Source organism: Artemia sp. Qi Xiang Cuo, chromosome 13, assembly GCF_049724085.1.
Source record: "Artemia sp. Qi Xiang Cuo chromosome 13, ASM4972408v1, whole genome shotgun sequence".
NCBI lineage: Eukaryota > Metazoa > Arthropoda > Branchiopoda > Anostraca > Artemiidae > Artemia > Artemia sp. Qi Xiang Cuo.
Genome location: NC_142806.1, coordinates 12,348,511 through 12,370,402, shown reverse-complemented (window position 1 = coordinate 12,370,402; position 21,892 = coordinate 12,348,511). Strand labels below are relative to the sequence as shown.

The following is a 21,892-nucleotide window of genomic DNA, read 5'->3' as shown; positions in this document are numbered from 1 at the left end:
TTCAATATAAGAACCTATGGGGCTTCGGGTGGATTATAAAAGCTCTGACAGATGGCAGTTTATGTTTTTAAAATGTCTGACCTTAATTAATACTTCTACCAAAAATATCAGATTGGATCAGGTTTTAAGGTGATTAACTCTGGAATTTTGTTCAATTTTGTTTGAAAGCCTATGCCTAATTACGAATACTAGAAAACTCGCGTTGAAAACTCACACTGTATTCTCTTATTATTTGCCTGTTTTTGCCAGCTTCCAAGACGTGCCTGCCATTTTGCTGTTAGTATTTTTTCATCCTGCGGGATAGCAAACTCCCATGTTCGGCCACAATACCTGGGGTAAATTCCGCATGCCCTACCAAGGTGTCCAAAGGTGGGCTATGCTTGTAAAGGCTGTGTAAACAGCATATTTAAAGGTTGAGGGCAAGCTTAAAACCCAAAACTGTGTTAATTCTGTCGTTGTTTAATCCTCTCAGAACAGTAGGTGAAATTAAGTTCCATTTTTTCCTGTTAAATTTCATTCAAGAAAAAATGCTTAAAAGTAAAACAGAAGAGAAAAGAAAGAAAGGTGGCTGTGATCCAGAAGAAAATAAAATAGTAGTTGTTTCTGTCTTATTCTACAAGAAGTCAGTTGGATTCTATAGAAGTGCCATGGCTGTCCCTAGAGGAACGCTGCAAGACTACATAAAAAAAAGTTGAGAAGCTAAATATCCCTCTAAAAACTCTGGACCTAAGTTTCCTTACACCCTGTTACAACACATGATAAATATTTACAGAGGAACAAAAAAAAGGACTAAAAACTTACTTGAAAACGATAGCTGATATGCTTTCGACTGTATTCCCATGGAAGCGTGTAAATTTGTCTACACTTATGCCATTATTAAGAGTATAAAAGTAGGCCTACCGGATAACGGAAATGCAAAGGCAGTGGAGACAGTGGAGGAATTACAGGTAAAGATTGGTACCGTTGTTTTATGGATTGCCTTATCAGTAAAAACGCCAGAAAGTACAAGCCTATGACGGACAACTGCTTTCAACCGTCACAGTGTAGGGGCTTTCTTTGACCACTTGGAGCGAGGCCTATATAAACACATTTTCAGACCAAAAGACATTTGAAAAAGTAGCAACTGAAGAACTTAAGGTCCACTTTTGGAAGGAGACTGGAGCAAGAGACTTTGCGCTAACTGACGAGATGTATATTGTCTTAAAGACAGAAGTTAAAATAAAACTGCCACCACTGACAGGTAGAACACCAAGATTAGCGGAGCGGCTTACTTTTGATGTTGATCAGTCAATGTATACTTAGAAATTAATACTCTTCAGTTTTTTTTTAAACCTTAATGAAATTCATTTTGTAATTTTTTATGCTGACCATATTCTTTTTTAATTTTATAGCTGAAAAACAAGCTTTAATGTTCCCCTGGTTACTTTCCTTTTTCTTTATTCAGTGGCACAACGTGAGCCAAAGACGGCCGAAACTGTACCGCAGTGGCCACGGTTTGGTATTCTTGACTACTTGGATAGAGAGGCATCCAGGTGGAAAAATAGCGGAGTATTTCTAATTGCCTTTCAAGGGTGGTGTTGAATGAGTTACTTTTGCTTTGGCATGCTCAACAACTTCTTATCGCTTGAATCAACTCATAGAGAATTAAACAAGTCAAAATCAGCCGATCGTGGGCCAATCTCCCATCTATATATCGGACCGAAAATCAATATTGAAGATCGAAACGTAAATGTTGATATCGCAAGCGATATTTGGAAATTTCTGTTTGTCTCCAGCTTTTTTAACCATTTACCAGATAACATCCAACAAAAAATTCCAATATACGAGAAGTTCTCGTTAATGTTTAGCGTAAATTTGAAGTTTGGGGGGGGGGGGCAGCTGCCCTCCCCTGCCCCCCGTTCCCTACGCCCATGCCTAGTTTGTATCTCCAGTCATAAAGATTTAAATTCTTGATACAATTCCAATGTTAACCTGATCCAATATATAAGGGACACCAATTAAATAAAGCTTAGATGGGAAGGGAAGGACAAGGATTTTTTTTTCCAATTTTTAAAATACATATTCAGAAATACGTATTTAAAAAATATAGGAGGAAGTAAGCAGCTTTGATACATTTTGTATCTTTCAATGAAAATACGAAAAACTATTTTTCCAAATCTAAAGGAGCCATTACCCCATCCCACCCAACCGGCACCCCTACAGCATGCCAATCTCTTCTACTAAAATGTGTCTATGAAGAACGAATAATTTAGGGTATGAAGAACGAATAATTTAGGGTACATGATCATGGAGCTGCAGGGGATATGTCCCACTTCTGTTGGTTTTGTGAGTATGCTTAGTATGGCCCTTAGCAATGAACAAGTTTGAAATTCCCAGAACGCAGGGAAAATTATCTGGGTTGAATGGTCAATTAGCAGCTAGTGAGGACAGGAAAAACAAAACCATTCCCTGAGAGTGAAACAAGTTAATGGATAGTTATTTTTTTAATGCAGGATTTGGCAGAGAAATGGTTCTTTTTTAAGAAGAAAAAGCTTTTCAATTGAACTTTTTCTTTAAAGAGCAGAGTTAGAAAAAGGTTGGTTAGGGGAAAGTAGGATCTACTTATAAATTGCGTATATAGATTAAAGTTTCTCTATGATGAATCAACATCACCATACATGCACATCAACTAACCATTTCCCCTACAGAGGGGGAAGGTTCAACCATATGCCTACTTTCTCTTCAGGAAAAACATATTATTGTACAAAATATTAGATTTATACTTTATTTGGGTATTTCCAGCAGGTAGAAGCAATGATTCCCTCTGAGAATAACATTGTCCCAAAGACAAAACAAATTATCACACAGGAACTAAACAATTGTTACAAAGACAAAGGACTTCACAAAGAAAAAACTTTGCACCCAAAGGAAAAATTTTAAATTTGTTTTGGTATTTCCATCAGGTAGGAGCAATGATTCCCTCTGACAATAATATTGTCACAAAGACAAAACAAATTATCACACAAAACCAAAACAATTGTTACAAAGACAAAGGACTTCACAAAGAAAAAACTTTGCACCCAAAGAAAAAACTTATGATTTATTTTGGCATTTCCATCAAGTAGGAGCAATGATTCCTTCTGACAATAAAACTGTCAAAAAGACAAAATATATTGTCACAATATTTACACAGAGACAAGAAAATGTCACAAAGACAAAGGATTTCACAAAGAAAAACTTTGCGCCCTCAGAAGGTTAATTAAACTCTATGCACTAAATTTTCTTAATAGTGTTTGCAAAGGTCAAAGCGGCAGCTTATCAGCTTATCACTGCCTCAGAGATTCTAGTGCCTGTGAATGAAACTTTCAAGACTGAATACAAATCTAAGTTTTGTGCCTGGAGAGGTATATTCAAGTCCCTACCTCCAGTGCTTTCCTACTCATAAGACTGGCAAAATTCTTTGAAGATAGTTGTACTACCTATCTCAATAAATTTGGATTTGAGTCAGCAACTTTTGATATGTAGGCTTCGCCAAACCAGTACACATGTCCTCTTTAGCCTTTCAAAGCCGTGTTTCAGCGCAATACTTCACCACTGTCACTACTGGCTTCCAATATATTCTTCCAAAATTTTTCAATTACAAAAAAGTTCTGCACCTTGGCTGTTCTACTTTTTACATTGTCTCCGCATCCACCATCTTTACTAATAATTAATTTAAAAAAAACCTTTTCCACAAAATAAGTTTTTCAAAAAAAGTAAAGAACTCCATTAAACCAAAAATGAACAAAAATACAATCAAATAATGTACCAAGCATACAACTATCACAATTCAGAATCAATAAATAAATGAAACCCAAAACAAACAGAAATTAAAATACATAACAGACTCAAACTCAAAATGAGCAGAAATTAACATGACTAGGGTTCTAAATCACATGCTTTTTGAAAGCCAGAATATAATTTGTATTTCACTGAAAAAATTCAAATGAATTTACTGAAAAACATGTAGTTGCCCTCGGATATCTTTTGACTCTTAAAAAGTGAACTAGAACTTTCAATTTCCAATCAAATGAGCCCTCTCTAAAGTTTATACAAGCATCCCTTTCATATGAATTGTGCATGCCCCCAGGACAATACTTACAATGCCTACTCCTTAGGCCCTGGGGGGGTTGTGTTGACACCGGAGTTTTTGTTATCTAATTTTTTAACAATTTTCAAAAAAACTGGCTATCTCAAAATTTCTAGCGGATGGGTTTGTGGAAAAAATCACATGGGGGGGCTAGCTGCCCTTAAATCTCTTCACTCTAAAAGAGTGAACTAGAACTTTCAATTTCCAATCAAATGAGCCCTCTATGAAGTTTATACGAGCATCCCTTTCATAAGAACCATACATGCCCTTAGGGCATAAGTTTAATATACGTATGCTGATATTTATTGCTGAAAATCTTAATTAATATTTGATTTCTTAAAGTTATAAAAGTGTAAACATTTCACTTTTAAAAGTGAAAACAGGAAAACTTTTATATAAGACAGGGGAATGCAACTTAAAATGAATAAACCGACCCTATATCCAAGGGCCGTCCTCAGCAAAACAAACGAAGAAAAAACCAATATCAAAGAAACACATTAATATTCAATCATTAAAACTGAAAAAAAAATTACAAATTTTTAAAACTGCCCTAGCGTCATTACTTCAAAGAAGTTCAACCAGGACTGGTACACCAAGCGAAGTGAAAAAAGACAGTACATTCAAATGGAATAAAAAACACTTACAGACAAGATCTTAAAGCTAATCTTGCCTTTTTGGCAGCCAGCCTAGAAGGTCTATCCGTAACAGGTTGAGTGGAATTGTTTACTGTTTTTTTTTAATATAGTTAGTTAAATGATTTCTAATTAAATTTGTATATAAGGCATTAAGCGAATATTCCCCCAAATCCCTATTTGAAGAAATATTACTATTTATTTTGATCTTAATTTCAATTGCCTCTCAAACAACCTGTTTTATGCCTAAATCATTGCTAATAATTCAAGTATCTTCAAAAAGCATTTTATGGCTAGGGCTATCATAGATATGACTGTTTAAAGCAGAATCAAAAGAAATATTTGTACTATTAGAATTTAAGGCTTTAGTAATGTCATCTTTGTGTTGGTGTAGGCGTTTTTCTAAATTTTGATGGGTTCTAACAACATAGTAGCTGTCACAGTCACATGGTATTTGATAAACCCCTCTTTGGCGTGTAACTGGGGTTATCGGTGACAAGGTTTGTCACCGATACCTCATTCACAGGCTACTTACTCTATCTGTTAGTCCACAAGTGGTCAGTTGGACAGAGGACTTTCTGAGGGACAGAACACAGCAAGTGAAAGTGATAACTGGACCAAACAGCCATGTCCTTTCTGACGAAATCAAAGTCACTAGTGGGGTTCCCCAGGGCAGCGTCCTGGGCCCCACCCTGTTCAACATCTACATAAATGAGCTACCCGTCATCACCAGCAACAAAACCACCCTATATGCGGATGATTTGAAACTCATAGGTCCTGCCAACACCTCTTCTTCCATCCAATCAACCACATGTGCTCCTGGGTCAAAAGATGGCTGCTGGAATTCAACGCAGAAAAATGCAAGGTCATACAGTTCAGACACAAAAACCCCAAACATCAGTACCTCATGACCCAAAATTCTGGAAGTCACCACACAATTGAGGATGTCCAGGAGAAGAGTGACCTTAGCATAATTGTTGTCTCCCGGATGAAATTCAGCTCCCACTCACAGAAAATCTCAGCCAATGCTAGTAGAGCCCTAGGCATCATCATACACATCATCACCAGTAGGAGTAAACATGTAATCACCAAACTCTACAAAGGATTAGTAAGACCTACACTGGAGGTGGGGACGATACTGGCCACCCCTTGATTCAAAAAGGACAAGGCAGTTCTTGAGCAAATCCAACGAAGGGCCACTAAGATGATTGTCGGCATGGAAAACAAGACATACAGTGAACGGCTGAAGGAACTCAACCTCCCCTCCTTAGTATACAGACGGAAACGTGGAGACATGATCCAGGCGCACAAACTCCTCTCAACCAATTGAGAAAATGAGATCCTGGAGATCGACACCTCCCACAAAACACGAGGACACCTTAGACGAATCCGCAAACATCACGCTACAACTGGAGCAAGATGCAATTTCTTCTCGAATCGGATTGAGAACCTCTGGAATAACCTCAAGGAGGACACTGTGGCTGCTGAATCAACAGATGCTTTCAAACGCCATCTTGATGCTGAGTGGAAAGATACACCATGGAAGTTTGGCAGCACCAGAATCTTCCACCAGAACTTAACCAACTACAACAGTCATCATAAGGAGTGATTCAACAGGATCGAAAGTCCTTATTTCACTCCAAGCTGTGATTTAAGGTAATTTAAGGTAATATCTTTACCATAGTTCAGGAGATTCATGATTTTAAAATTATTAGTAAATACTACATAAAAATTATTTTGTGTGCACTTTTTTAAACTTGTAGTGACTTTTGGAATATATGGAAGGTAAATTATATGAGGGCTTGGCGGGAACTTCACATGTTAAAAGACCCTTGATTTTACGGGAGTGTCTTGCCAATCTTTGCCAATCGTGATGTTTGCGGAGTGCCGCAAACATCACGCTACAACTGGAGCAAGATGCAATTTCTTCTCGAATCGGATTGAGAACCTCTGGAATAACCTCAAGGAGGACACTGTGGCTGCTGAATCAACAGATGCTTTCAAACGCCATCTGGATGCTGAGTGGAAAGATACACCATGGAAGTTTGACTGGGAAGCACCAGAATCTTCCACCAGAACTTAACCAACTACAACAGTCATTATAAGGAGTGATTCAACAGGATCGAAAGTCCTTATTTCACTCCAAGCTGTGATTTAAGGTAATTTAAGGTAATATCTTTACCATAGTTCAGGAGATTCATGGTTTTAAAATTATTAGTAAATACTACATAAAAATTATTTTGTGTGCACTTTTTTAAACTTGTAGTGACTTTTGGAATATATGGAAGGTAAATTATATGAGGGCTTGGCGGGAACTTCACATGTTAAAAGACCCTTGATTTTACGGGAGTGTCTTGCCAATCTTTGGCTAATTGTATTATAGGATAACTGTTTCCAAAAGTATGTCTCTAATAAAATTTAGTTAATCTGTGATATGAGATTCAGAGCAAATGTGTAGGGTACGATCGACAAGAGATGTAACAACAGCTCTTTTAACTTGTAGGGGTGATTAGATTTAAAATGTAGATATCTGTTATATTGTGTGGGTTTCCTGTAAATTCTAAAATCCAGTTTATCAATGCTACGCATAATTAATACATCCAGAAACGGTAATTTATTTGCATTTTCAGAGTTCTAAGGTAAATTGTAAATTTCGGTCATATGTATTAAGGTGATCTAGAAAGCCCCTGAATTCATTTTCTCCATAATTCCAGAGCGATATTACGTCATCCATGTAACGCCCCCAATAGACATGTTTTAAAAAGTATGAATTTGAGGCCCAATTTTCAAGGTGTTCTACATAAGTCTTCGCTAATAACCCGAAAAGTGGTGCCCCCATAAGGAGACCAAATTTTATAGATAAAAAGAATTACGGAACTAAAAATACATTGAATACTTATTACAAATTTTGACTAGGGACATTAACACCTCGCAATCTATTCCCTAATTTTCAGAACTTTAAACTACGTTGAACAAAATGGTTATCTCAAAATTTTGATTGGATGGGTTTGGGGAAATAATGGAGATGAGAGGGAGGTTTGTTGCCCTTCAATTACTTTCGACTATTAAAAAGAGCACTAGCTCTCTCAATTTCCAATCGAATGAGCCCTTTTTTAAGTTTCTACAACACTGCTTCCTGTAAAAACTTTATATGCCCCCTGTGCATAATTTACAACCTTTACCCTGAGGGCTGGGGAGGTCGTCATCCCTAAAGAGCTAATTTCTTTAACTCTCAACTACGTTGAAAAAAATGACTATCTCAAAATATTGATTGGATGTGTTTGGGGAAATGGTGGGCGTGAGGGGGGAGGTTAGTTGCCCTCCAGTCACTTTCTAATATTAAAAAGGGCACTAGTCCTTTCAATTTCCAATCGAATGAGACCTTTTTTAAGTTTCTACAACAACGCTTTCTATAAAAACCTTATATGGCCCAAGGGCATAACTTACAACCCTTGCCCTGAGGGGTGCGGGGGGTTTGTCATCCTCAAAGACATAATTTCCAAAACTTTCAACGGCGTTCAACAAAATGGATATCTCAAAATTTTGATTGCATGTGTTTGGAGAAATAGTTAGGCGTGAGAGGGGGGTTAGTTGCCCTCCATTCACTTTTGACTATTAGAAACGGAACTAGCCCTTACAAATTTTAACCGCAAGAGGTCGTTTGGTAGTTTCTACGGTTGCGCTATCTATAAAAACCTTACGCGCACCCAGGAAGTAAATTGAAACACTAGTTCTGAGGGGTGTTGGGGGTCTGTATTTTTCAAAGACCAATTTCACGATACTTTCAAATATGTTTAAGGTAATGGCTGTATTGAAATTTTGATTCAATGTGCTTTGGGAAACGGTGGGTGTGAGAGGGGTAGCTGCCTCCAATCATTTTCGGCTATTAAAAAGGGCACAAGCCCTTTCAATTTCCAATCAAATGAGTCCTTCTTGAAATTTCTACGACAACACTTTCTATAAAAACCTTATATGCCCTCAGGGCATAACTTACAACCCTTGCCCTGAGGGCTCTGAGGGGTTTATCACCCTCAAGGACCTACTTTCCAGAATTTTCAACTGCGTTGAACAAAATCGATATCCCAAAATTTTGATTGCATGTGTTTGGGGAAATGATGGGCGTGAGAGGGGGATAGTTGCCCTCCAATCACTTTCAACTATTAAAAAGGGCATTAGCCATTTCAATTTTCAATTGAATGATCCCTTTTTGAAGTTTTTACAACAACCCTTTCTATAAAAGCCGCATATACCACCAGGACATAACTTACAACCATCGCCCTGAGGTCTGTAGGGGGAGGGGGGGTTCATCCTCAATGACCTAATTTCCAGAACTTTCAACTACGTTAAACAAAATGGCTACCTCAAAATTTTGATTGGAAGTGTTTTGGGAAATGGGGGGCATGAGAGGGGGGTTAGTTGCCCTCAAATCACTTTCGACTATTAGAAAGGGCACTAGGACTTTGAATTTCCAATTTAATGAGCCCTTTTTGAAGTTTCTACGACAAAGCTTTCAATAAAAACCATTTTATGCTTCCAGGCCATAAAGTATAACCCGTGCCCTGAGGACTGTGGGGGGAGTGTCCTCATAAAATACTTAATTGTTAGATCTTTCAGCTACATTGAATCGATTGGCTATCTCAAAATTTTGAGTGGATGTGTCTAGGTAAATAGTGGACGTGGTAGGGCTGTTAGTTGCTTTCCAATCACTTTTGACTATTAAAAAGGTCACAAGACCTTCAAATTTCCAATCGAAATGAGCCCTTTTCCAAGTTTCTACAACAACACCTTCCATACGAAGTACCCTGGTCTAAAACGAACAAAAAAAAAATAATACATTTTGCCAACATCATTCTTAACTTAGGCAGCGCTATTGCGCTGCCTACGATACTACCCTGGTAAGTGGGGTAATACTACCTAGTTGCTGTTTCACCCCACAAGGCAATGGACTCTTTACTAGTATGCTCCCATTTCTCCAGGCACTACCATATCAGTATTCAATCAACTACTGGCGCGCTAAGAACATTTTCTTTGCTATTTTTCAAATTTATTTCTTTTTTGAACCGTTTTCAATTTCTTAATTTGTATTTATTTATTTTCAGAAACAACGGCAATCCAAAAAGGTATATACCATTGGCAGCACAAAATCGCTTCCTAATGGGCACAATGTATTATGTATATATTTATTATATTTTTGTTTAGACCTAAGCACTTTGTATAGAAGGGATTGTCATAGAAGGGGTTGACATAGAAACTTCAAAGGGGCTCATTCAATTGGAAATTGCAAGTTCTAGTATGCTTTTTAATAGTCATAAGTAATTGGAGGGCAACCAGCCCCCCCCCGCCAATCATTTCCCCAAACACATCCATTCAAGATTTTGAGGTAGCCATTTTGTTCAGCATAGTTGAAAGGTCCGGAAATTATATCTTTGAAGAGGACAACTCCCCACAGCCCTCAGGGCAAAGGTCGTAAGTTATGCCCTGGGGGCATAAAGGTTTTTTCTTATAGAAAGGGTGTTTGTATAAGCTTTGGAGGGGGCTCATTGGATTAGTAATACGAATTTCTAGTGCCCTTTTTAAGAGTCAAAGTAATTGGAGAGTACATACCCTCCCCAACACAGACACACATATCATATTTTCCCAAAATGCATCTGATAGAAATTTGGAATGGCCATTTGTTGTCGTAGAAACTTCAGAGAGGGACCATTCGATTGGAAACTGAAAGGGCTAGTGCCCTCTTTAATAGTCAAAAGTGATTGGAGGGCAACCAGTGCCCTCCTTCCCCACGCCCATAATTTCTTCAAATACACCGAATCAAAATTTTGAGATAGCCATTTTGTTTTGCGTAGTTGAAAGGTCTGGAAATTATGCCTTTGAGGAAGACACCTCCCCCCTCTCCCCACAGCCTTCAGGGCAAAGGGTGTAAGTTGAGCCCTGTGGGCGTAAGGTTTTTATAGAATGGGTGGTTGTATAAAATTCAAAGGGGGCTCATTGCATTTGAAGTCAGAAGTTCTAGTGCCCTTTTTAAGAGTCAAAGTGATCAGAGGGCAGCAACCCCCTCCCCACGTCATATTTTCCCAAAATGCATCCAAGAGAAATTTTCTGATAACCATTTGTTCAAAAATAGTCCAAAGGTCATATAACAAGGCCTTCAGGGTTGACAAAACCCCCCAGAATCAGGGGGTAAGGGTTTTAAGTTGTGCCCTGGGGGTAGGGGAGAAGTGGGTACGTTCGGACAAGGGTACGTTGAAACATGTGCACTTCCGACAGAAAATACGGGATAAAACAAAGTTGTCTAGGCGCATTGCGTTTGCCATCTATCGCTAAAACCTTGGACAAAAATGATGGCTCTTAGATGAATTTTTTTTCGAATTATTCAGGTGAGAAGTTTTTCTGTGCATTAAAAAAAAATTCAGTGTGCAAGATTTTGAAGTTATTTAAGATTTCTTGGCTTTCTGTTGGTATATTCTTCAATTTCGCCGCTGGACATCTACTGGTAGAGAAGCAATTTTTTTCTAGAACAGTGCCTAACGGGTACTCTGAGACATTTGGTTCACGTTACCTTAGGCCACGTCTAGTGCATTGTGTCATAGGGCACCCAAATACTTACGAGCTGTTAGTAATCCTAACGAGTGGGAAGGGGGGACGCTAAATTTATTTAGGAGCTTAAGGAGGGCGATAGACACATTAGCTCTATGGATGATAACCATGAGAGCCAAACAAGTTATGATGCAGTGTTGTATGCTAAAGGAGTAGGAATAAATCTACTTACCTTTCCACCACATACATCTTCAAAACTGCAACCTCATGGCCCTCTAAAAACTTACTGGTGTCAAGCAATTGAGAAGTGGCTGAGATCTTACCCTGGCAGAGCAGTGACTGAGTACGAAATACGTCAGTTGCTTGGAAAATCCTTCTGGAAAGTATTCACTCCCACAAACATTGTCAGTGGGTTTTCAAACCCTGGTATCTTCCCTTTTGACACTGATGTCTGGCAAGAAAGTGATTCTCTCCCAGCACTGCAAACTAAAAGTAGAGCACCTCCTCCTACACCAGAGGAACAGTCGATTGCATGTGAGGATGATTTGCCAGAGACTGATAGAGTTTTGGGTGACTTGTCTTGCCAGTTTCAAAATTTATCCAGGTCCTTACTTGTTCAACGAGAAGATATAGCTCCACTACCAAAGAGAGAAGCTGCAAATCAGAAGGGAGGCAGAAAACCTGTTCAGTCAAAGGTACTTACATCTACACTGGTGAAAGATGCTATTCATGCTGCAGAAACTGAAAGGAGACAGGATCCTTGTGCAAGAATCGAAAACACAAGCCAAAAAAAAGGCATGACCAAAAATATATATAACCTCAGTGACATAAGTGAAGAGGAGCAGGATACTGTTTGTGACAATAACTCAAAAGACTATTTCGGATCTGAAGACCTAAGGGCTGCTATGGAGCAAAACAAAATAGATGCAATAAAACCTGGTGGTTTCGTTTTTGTAGAGTACAAAGGCAAGAAGTGTTCAAAATTTTATACTGATGAGGTCCCAGAAGAACTAGGTTATGGTCACTTTGTCAACTTCCTGAAAAGGCAACTCCCATCTTGGAAGTTTGTGTTCCCTGGTGAAAAAGGTGAGGCCTTTGTGGATACTGGAGAGGTCAAATTAAGTCTTCAAATTCCTAGGCTCTGAGGTGGGAATGAACGCGTTTCAAAGAAGATTATTTTTTATATTGATCTATCTAGATATTTGGTTGAATGAGATAAACTGGCAAAATTATGTTGCTGTAGTGCCTACCTTTCTGATTTGAAACTGAAAAGTTTTTACATGTTTTGTATCTTTCTTAATAACTGAAACTAAAATTGTATCTACAACTGTGTCCCAAAGTACCATGCAACTGTCCCATAGTTCCCAGCTCATGGGTACTATGGGACTAAACCAGTGCATTCAGAAAACAAATGGGCTCAAGCTCTGTTATAAATTATAAAAAATGAAAAAGTTATATTAAAATGGCAAATGATTAGGCTATTCAGAGCTGGTTGATTCAGTAAAATCAAGTCAAAAGTGCCTGAGATATATATCTTGAAGCTGAACATGTCCCAGGGTACCCAGTTTTCCCCTATATATAATTTTTATGGAAGGGGTGGCTGTTTGAACTTTCGAGGATGCTGATTTGATTGGAAATCTACAGTTCTAGTTCCCTTTTAAAAGTCAAACATGATTAAGAGGAACTAGCCTCCTCCCCCCCCCCCCTGACATCTTCTTCTCTCCAAATGCATCTGATCAAAATTGGGAAAGAATCAAAATTGAATGGAGGGCAATCAGCCCCCCCCCATACCCATAATTCCCCAGAATACATCTGATCAAAATTGTAAGAGGGCTATTTTATTCATCATTATTGAAAGGTCCAATAATTGTGCCTTTGGGGATGTCAACCTCCCCACAGTCCCCAGGGCAAGGGTTATAAGTTAGGCAATATCATTCATTGTTTACATATACTATATGTTATTGAGAAAGGTATACATGTTTGAACTTTACTTTCCAACAAGACAAAGGGCATTCAGGTGAGCGTTTCAGGGAATGTTGAGGGTAGTATTGAGCTATATCAAAACATGTTATGTGTAGTTGGATTTTCAAAAGCGACATAACTCAAAAATGACTGAGTATATTAATTTGGAACTTTCAGGAAATAATAAGCAAGATTATCAAAAAGTCAATATTTGCATGCTACCGCTACTTCTACAACTACCACTACCACGCTACTCCAGTTACAATATTGAGGAGAATCAAAAGATGCTATGTGCATATTTATTGTCAAAAGAGCATATCTCAAGAATTGATTTGGGTTTTAAGCTGGAACTTTCAGAGAATACCTAAAGGGGAGCATCATCTAACCAAAAGGCTATATGAGCACACTACCGCTAATACTACTATCACTGCTACATTTACTACTGCTACTTCTATTGCAACTACTTTTAAGGCTGAGCATTGAGATGAAAATTTCAGGAAGTATATGAGCATACAGGTCATCAAAACAATACAAGGTCATATCCAGGGGGGGGGGGGGTTACCCGGTTTGAACCCCCCCCCCCAAAATGTTTGTTTGACTCGTAAAAACGTAACAAAAATGGACATAAACAAATTTTGTATGCGCATTTTGAGGTTTTTTGTGTACCCCACCCCCCCCCCCAAAAAAAAAAATTAGTAAACCCCCCCCCCTCAAACAAAAATCCTGGATGCGTTTCTGAAATAATATATCAGCAATGTCATAGCAATGGCTAATTCTACTAAACTGAAACTTCCAGGACTTGATGAGAGGGTTGTTCTACTGACCAAAAGTCAATGTGTTAATACAACTACCTTTACTAGTACTACTGCTATTGCTATTAATAGTAATATCAATACTACTACTGGGACTACTATTACAACTATGCCCAAGGATACAAAGGTGAAATTTCCAAGGAATTTTGAGGGGGGAGATACACTTAATCACAACACGCCATCTGTATGCAGGTTGTAAAAAAAAGGGCTTAACAGCAATATCTTAGGAGCCGTTTGGTGTGGGAACTACTACTACTGCCATTAAAGCTAAGGCTACAACTATTATTTCTATTCTTACTATTACTGCTATTAAAACTAATGGTATTAAGGCAAAAATTTGGGACATATTGAAACTGTATAGAACTAAATCAAAACACACTATGCCCACAAAGGTTGTCAAGAGGAAATATCAGAAATGCTTCAGGAATGGCTGATGGTATTAAATTGAAACTTGCAATGTGTGTTTAAGGCAATATTGAAAAAACCAAAGTTGCTATGTGCATACCGCTACTAACATTGCTACAACTATTGCTACTGTGCAAGCTAAGGACATTAAGGTGAAGCTTTTAAGGAATATTTAGGCGGATGTTGAAATAAATCAAAACAAACTATGAGCATGTGGATTTTCAAAAAGGCGACAAAGCAACATCTCAAACACTGCTCACAATATTAAGTTAGACATTTAAGGGTTAGTTGGTGCAAATTTTGAATTAGCCAGAAGGCACTGGTGCAAATTTTGAATTAGCCAGAAGGCACTGGTGCAAATTTTGAATTAGCCAGAAGGCACTATGTGTATTAATCCTACCCTTACCAGTAAAGCAGTGTTCACAAGCATGTCTAACTAGAATCCTATGTCTAGACATGTGTCTAGCCAGAATTCAATTTCTAGGCAACAACTGTTCACAAGTAAAATTTGGCGCTTAGCTAGACATGCTAGACAAGGCGCTTGGCTAGACATTGGTGTCAAGTTCCACTATTTTCATCATTTTTGTTTACATTTTTAAACTGAAATTTAATTTTTGTTTTCACATTAATTGTTTTTTTCATTTTAGGCAAATATGCAACACCAAACATAATAGTGAAGCACACTAAGGCAACTGTTTTGCTTATCTCATCCAGTATCTTGTGAGAGTAAAAATAGGGATTACAATTTTGAAAGTTTTGCCAGCATAAGCTCTCTTGATTGGTTAGAAATGACAATTTGTAGTTTTATCTAAGCAGCAAATTTTACTTGTGAATGGTTACTGCCTAGACATTGAATTCTGGCTAGACATGTGTCTACACATGGGATTCTAGCTAGACAGGCTTGTGAACACTGCTTAACTAATGATGCTAAGGGTATTAAGGTGAGAATGTTAAGGAGTTTCAATTGAACAATAAAATTGTATGCATGCATGTTTTTAAAATGGGATTTAAGCAATATCATAGGCACTACCACTCTATAATAGCTAGGAATATCATTAAAACTTTTAAAGGAGCTAATACAATTAAAATTAAAAGTTCTAGTGCCCTTTTTAAAAGGAAAAAGAGATTGGAGGGCAGGCAGCCCTTCTCCCAAGCCTGTTAATTTTCCAGACATATCCAGTCAAAAATTTTAGACAGTCAATTTGTTAACCATATTAGAAGAGTCCAGAAGCTATGTCTCTAGGGATATTGGACATGTCAAATCCCACAATTATGCAATTGGTCCATTATACTTAAAAACTAAATGTTGCTTTTAGCTTTGCAAACAAAGGAAACCAAATTACTCTGATTTGGGTCCCAGAGCACTCTGGAATAAAGAGTAATGAGATGGCAGATGAAGTAGCTTAGGCTCACTGAGATATTATGGTCCAGAACCTATCATCCCAATTTTCCAGATTTGCTCACAGGTGACATTGAGGGGTTGGAGCAATGAGAGAGCAGAAAAAAAATGGCACAAGAAGGTGGGGTGTAAGGAAACAAAAGATTTACTCCCAAAGTTGCTTGATGGAAGCTTGAGTTTAACATCCAGAAGTGCAAGGCGGTATATTTCGGGAAAAAGAATGAGAAGTGGCAGTACCATATGAGTGGGGGGGATGGCTCTAGACAATCAATTGGTTCCTCGGTAGCTGAAAGAGATTTGGGAATAGTTGTCAATGAAGAATTAAAATTCAACAAACACACCCAAACAGCAGTTGCCAAAGCATCTCAGACCCTTGGAATAATTAAGTGTACAGTACATAGCAGATCATCTAAAGTTATGACGAAGCTGTACAAGGGTCTCGTGCGACCATTGCTGGAGTTTGGGATGTGTGTTGCCACGCCTCTGAATAAGTGACCAACAGAAAATAGAGTCTGTTCAAAGGCGTGCAACCAAAGCTATTGATGGATGCAAGAACCTCAACTATCCATCCCGCCTGAACAAGCTACAGCTCCCAACACTCGTCTACAGATGGCAGAGGGGCGATGTCATTATGGCTTACAAGCTACTGCATGCTGATTCCTCTTCTCAGAGTCCTTTACAACTTGACGAATCATTCAGGACAAGAGGGCATAGTAAGAAGCTGTTCAGGAAGAGAGCTCACAGCAGACTCCGCAACCCCTACTTCTCCAATAGAGTGGTGGGCCCCTGGAACAGTCTTCCCAATGCAGCTGTCACTACTCCCTCTGTCAATGCATTCAAGATTGCCATTGATAAGATTTGGTCCACCAAACCCTGGAAAACAGAGTGGGACGCCCCCGAACCAGTGACTCCCCATCATCACTGACCAGCGACTCTACAGGATCTTTCCTTATTTCACTGGACAATGCGATTTAAGGTAAAGTTCAACCCTACCCTACCTTGACTAAACATTTTCTATGACTGAAAAGGTCCAAGACAAGAATGGTTCAGAAGCCATAACAAGAATTGGGAATTTTATCAAAAATATTTCCCAAATAGGGAGGGGTGAATCTGCCTTATGCCAAAAATGCAAGATGGCCACTTTGGAAACAAGAAGGCATCTATTAGAAGAATGTCCAGCTAGGATTAGACACCAGCTTGAGATCTTTCATAATATTATTGTTAAGCTAGAGCACATAGTAAGGGAAGGAGAAGTTGAACAACTGGCAAGATATATGGTAATGGTGGGGAGGCTGAACCCATCATAAGTCCCTCCCCCAACCATAAATAGAGCTTAGTATTTGGGATGTAAAGGCAATGGGCCATGATGGCCTGAGCCTTGACTCACTGATTGTGGGTACACCCCCTCCTAATAATAATAATAAATGTTGCTTTAAAACTAATTCAAAAAGCATTGTGTATATGGTTGCCAATAAGACACCTTGGCAATATATCACAAACAACTGGGGGTGTTAAGTTGAAACTTTTGGGGCTAGCACAATTACTACTTCTGCTCTTTAAAATTTAAATAAATAAAAAGAGTGTAAGTGTATCCAGGTTGTCAAAGAGCATAGATAGAATCTTTTGGGCATGATATTAAGGTCTATTTTTAAGGTCAACTTGAGGAAGTATAAAATTAAATTAAAAAATACTACTTGTCAGGATTAAAAATGGGTAAAAAATTTTCTCCAACATACAAACAGCAACCCATACTAAGGATTCTTATGGGAAAAAACCCAAGAGATATAAAATATAGTTTTCCTTCAATGAAAAAAACTTATGTCAATAAAAACAAGAAGAAATTAATTTAAAAAACTTTTTCCACAAAACACAAAGAAAAGTAGAGCTCCATTAAGCCAAAAATGGGCAAAAATAAAGTCAAGTAATCTTCCAAGGGTAAAACTACCACAAATGACTAGTAATAAATAAATGGAATTTAAAACAAACAGAAATTACAATAAATAGCCAAGTCAAACTCATGACAAACAAAAATTAACTTGAGTAGGGCTGATAACCCCCATGCCTTCTCAAGACTAGGAAATAGTTTGCACTTTACTGAAAACAAATTACATTTTTAATTTTTTCACTTCAATAAATAAAAAGTTATTAAAACTTTAAGGAATAAAGACCAGTATATGTAAATTAAACTGACAATCCATGGTCATTTTTTTCAATAAATCTTAGTAAACCTTAATAACTTATATTAGTAACAAATCTTAGTATTTTAATAACAATTCTTACCTTATAATAAACTTATCTTAATAACAAATCTTAGTAAACTTAATAATTTAGTAGGAGGATCTAAGTAAACCTTAGATCCTCCTGTGCCTTCATAAGCGCCAAAGGCATTGACAAGGAGTCTCCATTCTTTGCAATATCCTGTTGCCACCAATATATCTTCCCACTTGGGTTGCAGGAACATGTTACAAGAGTGGAGATCTGACTTGCAAGTGTGGTGTAGCATATTCTTGAGATGACCCTTCTTTCTTGATCCTACAGGTTGCCATTGCAAGATTGCCTTAGGAGTTCTATGACATGGCCAAGAAATCACCATCAACATTGGCAGATGATATTTGTCACAAAAGGCTATTTGGTCATTTTTTGAATCTCAACATTTGAGACTTGATCTTGCCAGTGTATATTAAGGATTGTTTGGAGACATCCATTTCTAAACATCAGGATCCAATGCTCTTGCTTTCCACTAATATGCCATGATTTGGCTACATACATCAGAATCAACAAAACATTGCTATCAAAAAGTTTAAGTTAGATGCAGAGAGAAAAGACATTTGATAATCAGATTCTCTTTATCCTGTTGATAGCTCTACTTGCCCTATAAGAGATGCTACTTCTTTCAAATGTGATATTAAGCACTCTGGAAATGTACCTCTCCCCTAATGGTCCCAGATATAGCCCTATGGCAATGATCACTAAAAGTTTGAGAAACTCAGCAAACTTACAGCTCATAAGCCTTAACTACTACAAATAAAACTTGAGAAATAATACATGTTTTTGTTTAAATTTCATAGTTGTTTATTAATTCAAATTCATTTAATTCAAAACAAGACATGGGCATATATATTTGCACATTAGGGAGGGTGGGGGTAAATTTCATTTCTGATGTAAATGAGAGGTAAGTTTAAACTTTACCCCCCCCCCCCAATGTGCAAATATATACCCTGAATTGGTATATATAGGGGTGGGGGTAAAATTCATTTCTAACAAAAATGACTATTATATTTGGAAAGAGCATAAAAAGGCATCAATTGGTATGTTTACTTTATTTGTAAGTCAATAATATGATTTGCAAAAAATTTATCATTTCATCAAAATCAGGGGGGACAAGGTTAGAGCTAGTTTTTCCAAATCAACTGAAAATGACAGTGACAACTGAAAAATTAGCCATATAGTGCCATAAAGGAAAAGATATACTAAAGAAAACTGAATTGTTGCTGTGGATACATGAATCATGCAGGCTTATCATATTTTTGACAAGATTTTTCAAGAAACTAAGTATCAGCTGGGGAGGCAAACTTGGGTCTGGGAGTGGTAGTTACCTCCCTGTCTCATAGCAGATTATGCCCCAGGCTACATAAAATAGTACTACCAAAACAATACCTAGGCCTATGTCTTAGTGGCCAATAGCCTAGGCCTTAGTAGCTAATAGCCTAGGCTATCCTCTAGACTAGTTTACCTTAGGCCAAAAAAACATTTATAATTTTTTTTTTCAGAATAACCAACTCCGTTTATAATACTCATAGTAACTTTTGTACCTTCAAAGCATTTAAGATACTATGCTCTCTATACAGAAAATAAGGACTAGCCTACTTAATGAATATGAACGATAGCTTGCAATATTATTTCAAATTGATTGCGAAAATCGCTATGTTTATGACTCAGATGCCTCTCTAGTCAGTTGAAAAATCAAAACTCTCCAAAACCAGCTTAAGGGATTTAAATATGTATCTTCTTAACGGACAGAAGCTAGAATACCATGAATTGTGAATTTAAGCAAGATGTGCTATATTCCACTAATACTATAGAAGTCAAATATACTGTCTAATAATTGTTCCTTTTATTTACTTAGGACAGCAGTCATTCACTGAAGCCGTTGAAAGGCAAAAAATTTTATGAGATACTTGAACAGCATATGAATAGGAACAGAGCCGTTTAAAGGAGGGGGGCAACTGCCCGGTCACCGTTGCTGGAAGGGAAGTGGTTGGGGTTTGCCCACTTTGATACAATTTTTCCTTTTGATTTGTTTTTTTTCGGTTATATTTGAGTCGCATTATAACTAATTTTTCCCCAGTTGTCACCAACCCTAGGAAAGGCTTTGCATTGGAATAGGCTAAATTAAGTTCCAGAAGCTAATAAGAACATTCAAAGGGCTGACTTACATTTTCCTTGGATAGCTAGGCCTATTTAAAATATAATTCTTAGCTTCTAGAGGCAATGCTATAGCATTGCCTATCTTTTAGAGGTAACGCTATAGCGTTGTCAATAGCAAAGAACCATAAGGCTTCAATGTTTTACTATTTTTTCCCCAGATGCACTTCATATGGAGGGGAGATCGTATCAACTTTGAAGGGGGCTCATTCAGTTGGAAATCGGAGGTTCTAGTGCCTTTTTTAAGAGTCAAAAATAATCAGAGAGCAACACGCCCCACTCCCCCTTAACGCACTTTTTTCCCAAATGCCTCCGATCAAACTTCTGAGATAGCCATTTTGTTCAAGATAGTCTAAATTTCAAATAACTATGGTTCCGAGGTTAAAAGAGCCCCCCCCCATAGCCCTGGAGTAAGAGTTGTAAGTTACCCAAGTTGCCCATATTAACACATAAGTTTTTGTAAAAGGGGTGGTAGTATAAACTTTGAAAGAAATTAATTTGATTGGAAATCGCCAGTTCTCGTTCTCTTTTTAAGAGTAAAAAGTGACTGGAGGGCACTCTCTCATACATACACCTTTCCCCCAAATGGATCAGATCAAAAATTTTAAATAGCTACATCAGATATTGACAACCCTCCCCCCAGCCCCCAAGGCGAGGGCTATGTTATGCTAGTTGCTCATCGTTAACACATGAGGTTTTTAAGGTTTTGGGTCGTAAAAACTTTGTAGGGGTCCCATTTGATTGGAAATCAAACATTTTAGCGCCCTTTTTAAGAGTAAAAATTGAGCAGAGGGCAACTATAAATCCTTCCTTCTCCTTCTCCCCTCTACGCCGTTTTCCCCCAAATGCATCCGATCAAAATTTTGAGATAGATTTTTTTGTTCACAACATCCCAAAGGTAAAAAAAATGTGAATCCAAGATTGAGCCCCCCCCCCCCAGAGCCTCTGGGGCAACGGCTGTAAGTTATGCAAATTGCCCATTGTTAATATATAAGGTCTTTTATCAAGAAAAGAGGGCATGTTTGATCCTGGATCTCCAAAAAACTTGGAGTATTACGGCGAAACTTTTAAGGAAATGTTGGAAGGGATACAAAACACAATCAAAACACACTTTTTCCTTGCCGGTTGTGAAAAAGGAATATCAGCAATATCTAAGGAACAGCTGAGAGTAATAGGTAGAAATTTACAAAGCATGTTGAGGGGATGTTTAAAGAGATTGAAGAGATTCCCCCCTCATTGTCCTTTTTGTGTGCCCCCTCTCTTCAAGAATGGTCGAAATTTTGTAACTAACATTTTCTTCAAACTAGTCAAAAGGTGTAATAGCTGTGCCTCCAGGGATGCCATACCCCCACAGCCCTGGGGAGGGAATGTAAATTATGCGATTTATAAATTGTTTAAACGCATGATTTATCATTTGGAAAACGGAAAAGCTTTGCTTCTGGGTGTATCCGGAAAGGCCAAGGATATTAAGTAAAATGTTTGTGAATGTTGAGGTGTATCTTAAACTAAATGAAAAGGCACTATGTACATTTACTTCATTAAAAAGTGGATCTGCAATATTTTAAGAACGACTGAGGGTATTAAGTTGAAAATTTCAGGGCGTGCTGAAAGA

At 37.9% G+C, this 21,892-nt stretch overlaps 1 protein-coding gene across 3 annotated transcripts in view; it reads right to left on the bottom strand.

The window, feature by feature from the left end:
- LOC148944964 (heparan-sulfate 6-O-sulfotransferase 3-like) overlaps positions 1 to 19,766 on the bottom strand; it is a 42,751-nt gene extending 22,985 nt beyond the window's left edge. The window contains exon 1 of one of the 3 annotated variants that reach the window (XM_089099416.1): positions 19,723 to 19,766. The gene's annotated coding sequence lies outside the window, so the exon portion shown is untranslated. Of the gene's footprint in view, positions 1 to 11,509; positions 11,864 to 19,667 lie in introns of those variants that run through there. The other 2 variants (XM_089099415.1, XM_089099417.1) reach the window with 2 other exon arrangements.
- Between the last annotated feature and the right edge of the window lie 2,126 nt (positions 19,767 to 21,892).